General features: G+C 40.1%; 1 pseudogene; it reads left to right on the top strand.

The window, feature by feature from the left end:
• The first annotated feature begins 1,443 nt into the window (after window positions 1–1,443).
• LOC123572156 (large ribosomal subunit protein eL6 pseudogene) lies at window positions 1,444–5,544 on the top strand (annotated as a pseudogene).
• Window positions 5,545–6,726: the final 1,182 nt, after the last annotated feature.

A 6,726-nucleotide genomic window follows, 5' to 3' on the forward strand; every position in this document is an offset into this window, starting at 1 on the left:
AAGAATTATTTTATTTGACAGATGCAGAACTATTTTCCAAAGAGATAAAATAGCTTGTTTAAAATGTACTAGTATCAGAGCCATTGTCTTTCATTTGAAAATGGGAGAGAAAAAATTATGCGAAAGAGGAAGAGGCAAAGGGGGGAAGATACTGATTTAGCAGAAAAAGGTACACACAGAAACAGAGATAGATACATATAGAAGGAGAATAAAGAGAGAAGAAAGAGGCAGGAGAAAGAGAAGAAGGCAGTCTTGTAAAAGGGCAGAAGACAGAGTGGTTGATGCACAAATATGAGAAAATGCCATCGTATATATTAGTAGTAGCCCATGCTTCCCTTTCTGGACATTCTCTACATAAGGAACCTATCCTCCAACTTACTAAATGAGACATCTTATAAGAATCCAGATTTCTGGGCATTCCTGAGCATTGGGAAGCTTGCCACCAGCTTAAATAAATTGATCCTAGTGTAATTTGGACAGTGCAACTTAATATAAATGGCTGGATGAGACCTGAGCAATATCTGCTCATTTTCTGTTCTTTGTTTTAGTTTTTTGTTTTTTCCCTCTAGCACACTTAAACCATTCCAGAGAGATAAAACTCTTTAGTGATTTTATTCCCAGAAGGAAGCTGAATGCCTTGAAGCATCTGGCCTGATGTCCTCATGTTTTCATAGCTCATAGCTCATCTTTCTTTGTGCCCTGGGCAGCTGATCTGAATATAGAGTATACATGAACTTCGAAGGAAGCTGGCAGGATGGAGTTGGGGCCTCACTGTTTTAATCAAGATGAATTCAAAACCTTTGCGTATCGAGTAGAAAACTTGAACCAGCAATGGAGAAACAATTGACACCAACGGAAAAGGAAATGGCAATCAAAAAGGTGCAGGGAGCATAATAAGATTATATTTAACATGGTTATACCCTCCTAGCAGATGATCATGGATTAAATTACTTGTTGCCTCCATAAATAATTTCAGCATGTGGAATAAGATTGCCTCCTAGAATGTATGAGATAAGAAGTTCAGGAAAATATGCAATAGCTCAAGACAAAACCACGGTTTCCACCTGTATATCATGGTAATGATGTTTTTCCCTCCTTGAGCTGGGGGCTCCCTGTCCAAGCTTCTCCAGTCAATGTGGGGAACCGCATCACTAGTCACTCCCTCATGACTCTGCACCTAGCTGGGCATCACTGCACACTGCATTTGCCTCTTCTCTTCTGGGGCTCTACTTCATATGGGGGCTATCCACATGGGATATATCAAGTGATGACTTGGGTTCGGAGTTATTTTTCTCCAAATTGCTCTCCTTCAGGAAAGCACCGAATCTGGCATATGGCAAGTGCTTGAAAATGTTTTTTGAAAGAAATAAATCCATTATTCCTGAACCCCCTTCCCCACATCCAGTACAGTGCTAAGCACATAGATAATATTTGAGCTTTTTTTTTTTTTTTTGAGACAGAGTTTTGCTTTTGTTGCCCAGGGTAGAGTGCAATGGTACAATCTCGGCTCACTGCAACCTCCGCCTTCCGGGTTCAAGCGATTCTCCTGCCTCAGCCTCCAGAGTAGCTGGGACTACAGGTGAGCACCACCATGCCCGGCTAAATTTTTATATCCTCCTTAGTAGAGATGGTGTTTCCCCATGTTGGCCAGGCTGGTCTCAAACTCCTGACCTCAGGTGATCCGCCTGCCTTGGTCTCCCAAAGTGCTAGGATTACAAGTGTGAGCCACTGCTCCTGGTCAATATTTGAGCTTCTTTCATTGCCTATGTTGTCCTAAGGAACATGGTGGAGAGCCTAAGGCTCAAGCCTAAGGAGTTTACTTTGTCCCTTGCTAAGAGGATACCTGAGAGCCACTCAGAAGCCTTCCAGTGACAAGGCAGGAAGGAGACTCTGGGGAAAGGAAGATGAACAAAGGAAGAGGTACTTGGAGCCAGTCCTGGTCATGAATGCCTCAGCAACCTTTCCATGGAATACTTCTCTGAGTCCTCTCCATCCAAAACAAAGAAAAATGATTTCTGGGACCACCACTTCCTTCTCACCCTCTAATAGATATCGAAGGACAAAGTATTCAACATAGAACCCAAGGAAAGAGACACTAACAGATTGGGTGTCTTTTATCCTCACTCAGGGAGTTTTCTCAAATCACACAAACAAGAACAGCACCCACTTTCCCCACCCTCAGCCCCGCTTTGAATCTGCTGCTGCTTCTGCTGTGCGGCCTTCTTCATGTAAAGATGAGATCAAGGAGCAAGGATGCAGAACACTCTTGGGACTTTCCCCGATATTCCAAGGCAAAAGAAGAAACCTAGAGAGAATTAGTAACAGCAAACACATCTCTCTAGGAATGTGTATAGTACTTTTTAAAAAAGATTCTCCAAAGAAGATACATAAGTGGTCAACCAGCACATGAAAAGATGCTCAACATCATTATTCACGAAAGACTATGCAAATCAAAACCACAATGTGATACTGCTTCCTACAGGTACCATGGCTAAGATTTAAAAAGACAGAAAGTAAGAAGTATTGGTGAGGACGTGGAGAAACTGAAACCCTTCTGCCTCGCTAGCTGGAGTATGAAATTATGCAGCTTTTTTTTGGAAAAGAGCTTGCCAGTTCTTCCAAAAGTTAAACAGAATTGTATGACCTAGTAATGCTATATATATCCAAGAAAATTAAAAACACATATTCACATAAAAACATATACAGAAATGTTCACAGAAACATTATTCATAATAACTGAAAGGTAGAGATAACCCAAATTTTTATCAACTGATGAGTAAATGAATAAAAAGTTCTACATCCAAATTATGGAATATTATTCAGCCATAAAAGGAACAAAGTACTGATACATTCTACAACATGGATGCACCTTGAAAGCATTATGATAAGTAAAACAAGCCAGATATGAAGTCCACTTATTATGTAATTCCATTTAAGTAAAAATCCCAGAATAAAAAACAGAGTCAGAAAGTGGATTATTAGAGGTTGTCGGGGTTGGGTGGAGTGGGGTGGGAGAATGCAGAGTGCCTGCTAATGTGTCAGGGTTTCTTTCAGGAGCAATGAATATATTCTAGAATTACACAGTGATAATAGCTGCACAACCTTTTGAATATATTAAAAGCCACCGAATTGCATACTTCAAAACAGTAAATTATAGACAGGTGAATTATACATCAATTAAAAAATTATAAGAAGAAGCCTTTAGAATTGTTCAAAGGACCCTGCTAGAAACTCTAATCTCAACTTGTTCTGCTAGACTACTTGCCTCTTCATCTCACCCCCTAACTCACACTCCAAAGCAGCCCCAAACCACAGTCCCTAGCTACTACTAAAGGAAAAAAATAGAAGAGACACCACTCAGCATTGGAGGAGACTTGAGAAGCATTTGATGTTTGCAGACATTCCCTGTAGGGGGTAGGGAAGAAGGTTGAACATAGGAACGTGAATTAATGGAAGATGAATTGCCCCATCTCCAGAAGGGATCAGATGCTGATTATGAAAGGAAGCCAAAGTGTCTCCAGAGAGGCCTCTTTTTAATACCTTCCCATGTGTTAACTATAAGGGAGTGTGGCCAACAGAATCCTCATTACACACAAATGTATTTGACTTGAAGAGGAAAGGTCACCCTGAGCAATTCTGAGGCTTGCTTGCTTACTGGGATCCTCCACGGGTCCCAACATTTTTGTTGGCCTAACTTCTCCCCTGACTCAGAGGCTGTGGGTTTCCTCTCCTTGAATCCTTTCTCCCCATGTGATGTGTGTGAGAGAGGAAGAAATGTCCAAGTGTAACATGAGTGGTTGCCTATTTAACTACTTTAAAATCAGCTCTAAAAAACCAAATTGATTCTAACCAACAGTGTGCAAGATTTTCAATTTTGCCATACTGATGATGGGAATCAATTTGGTACAGCTACTGTGGAAAACAGCATGGATGTTCCTCAAAAAATTAAAAGCTTAACTAAATCACATACCATATTATTCAGCAATCCCACTTCTGGATATTTATCCAAAATAATCGAAATTAGGATCCTGAAGCTATATTGGCACTCTCCTGTTGATTGAGACACTATTCACAATAGCCAAGATGTGGAAATAACTTTGATATCCACCAAAATATGAATGGATAAAGAAAATGTGATATATACATACAATAGAATACTATTCAGCCTTTAAAAAGAAGGACATTCTGCAATATGCAACAACATATCAACCTTGAGGATATTTCGTTAAGTGAAATAAACCAGTCATAGAAAGAAAAATACTGTATGATTCTTCTTATATGAGGTATCTAAAATAGCCAAATTTATAGAAGCAAAGGGTAGAATGGTGGTAACCAGTAGCTGGCAGAAGGGAGAAATGGGGAGTTATCAATCAAGAGGCATAAAGTTTCAGTTAAGCAGGATGATAAACTCTAGATATCTGTATTATAATATAATACATACAGGCAACAATAAGGACTTGTACACTTTAAAGTTTCCTGAGGATAGATCTCATGTTGTGTTCTTACCACAATAAAATAAAATTGTCCCCATCCCCTCTTCCACCCCCTGCCAAAAAAAAACCCTAAATTGATATCTTCAGAAGATGCTAGGGAACCAACTAGTTTTTGGAAAATTGGTAAATAAAAGTTTAAAAATTTTAAGGTTCCCTTTTGTTTTTACTATGCAAAGTGTGCCACTGAAGAAACAAAAACCACATGGGTACTTAAATTTCAACAAATTCGAGTTCTCTTTCCTTGCAAGATGATGGGTGAAAAAGTTGAGAAGCTGCATACTAAAAAGAAGCCCGAAGCCAAGAAGGCTAATGCTGGTGGCAAAGTGGAAAGGGGTAACTTCAGGGCTAAAAAGCCCAAGAAGGGGAAGCCCCATTGCAGTTGAAATCCTGCCCTTGTCAGAGGAATTGGCACATATTCCTGATCTACTATGTATTCCAGAAAGGCCATGTACAAGAGGAAGTACTCAGCCACTAAATCCAAGGTCAAAAAGAAAAATAAGAAGCTTCTTGCAACGGTTAAAAACCAGATAGTGGTGACAAGAATGGTGGTATCTGGGTGGTTAAACTTCACAAAATTCCTAGATATCCTACTGAAGACGTGCCTCAAAAGCTGTTGAGCCACAGCAAAATACCCTTGAGTCCGCACGTGAGGAAACTGTGAGCCAGCATCACCCCCAGGACCATTCTGATCATCCTCACTGGACACCACAGGAGCAAGAGGGTGGTTTTCCTGAAGCAGCTGGCTAGCGGCTTTGTTGCTACTTGTGACTGGACCTCTGATCCTCCATCGAGTTCCTCTACAAAGAACACACCAGAAATTTGTCATTGCACCTCAACCAGAATTGATATCAGCAATGTAAAAATCCCAAAACATCTTACTGATGCTTACTTCACAAAGAAGCAGCTGCAGAAGCCCAGACCTCAGGAAGGTGAGATCCTTGACACAGAAAAAGAGAAATATGAGATTAAAGAGCAGTGCAAGATTGATCAGAAAGCCGTGGAGTCACAAATTTTGCAAAAATCAAAGCCATTAAACATCAATGACTACTGATGTCACAAAAAGAGAGACACTGAGACATACATAACCTCTAAGGAAGAGCACCTAATAATAATGTCCTAATGCTTTAAAACAAGAAGAAGGAGGAGGAGGACCTGGATTGGTCACTTAGATACAATCAGAAACACAGAGACTAAAGGAACAGAGTAAACTTTACTGTGGGGAAGCAACCAGCTAATTCCAGACTGCAGGAAACTCTTTAAGTGTTCCAATTCTTTCAATGAATAAATTGTAAGGAAAAATAAGGAGATGAAGGGGAAGCCTATGGACTAAAAGGCACTTAAAAGATGTTTATAAAAAACAGGCAAAGCTAAACAAGTGTTTAGGAATATACACTTAGGTGATAAGACTATTTTTAAGAAGTGAGAAGTGGTTGCAATAAAAGGACAATGATTACTTTTGCTGGAAGAGGAGAGATGTTTGAGAGATGGGCATGTAGAGGGCTTCTGAGCTGGCTGGAAAAATTCTCTTATCACGGGTAGTGTTTACAAGAGTTATAGCTTTGAAACCATTATTTTAACTTGCACATTCTCTTTTTATGGCTTTTTGGTACTTACAATATATTTAACAATAAAAAGTTTTTAAAATAAAAATTAAGTAAGCTTTGATGTGAGAAATGGGAAAGAAAAAACAGAAAACAGAGAAAAATATTAGGACTGTAAGAGAGAAAAGGGTCACATTTGTGACCCCACATCTATTTTTTATAGCAAAAACAGAACCCATTTTTTTTTTATCACAAAGATGATTCTGAGTGTCACCTAGGACCTCCCTCTTCAAAATGCAGTTAATTTTGGCCACCTATGACCCTGACAATGAAATCCAGGAGGAGGGGGAAAAGCTGGTGGAGAAGAGACTGGAATTGAGACTGGCTAGCTGATTGTGCACGTGCTGGCTGGAAGAATGGGAAACCAACATCTTAAGACCACCATTTGAGAGAGGCCAGAGTGGCAGCACAGCCCCCAAGAAAGAATGTGGAATAGTGTCTTCAGTGACCCCATCAGAGAGACACCAGCATCCCCAGGAGCAGCTGGAGAAGTCAGGACCCACGTAGGGAAATGTCAGCTGTGTCAGAACCATGGGAGCAGAGAAGGAAGGCCTCTGTAAGAGAAATCTTTCTCTGCCTGTCCACATGTCTGTCAGCATGACATTTTGGGTCAATAAATATTCATCAGGATG

Source organism: Macaca fascicularis, chromosome 1 (assembly GCF_037993035.2).
Source record: "Macaca fascicularis isolate 582-1 chromosome 1, T2T-MFA8v1.1".
In the NCBI taxonomy this organism is placed as follows: domain Eukaryota; kingdom Metazoa; phylum Chordata; class Mammalia; order Primates; family Cercopithecidae; genus Macaca; species Macaca fascicularis.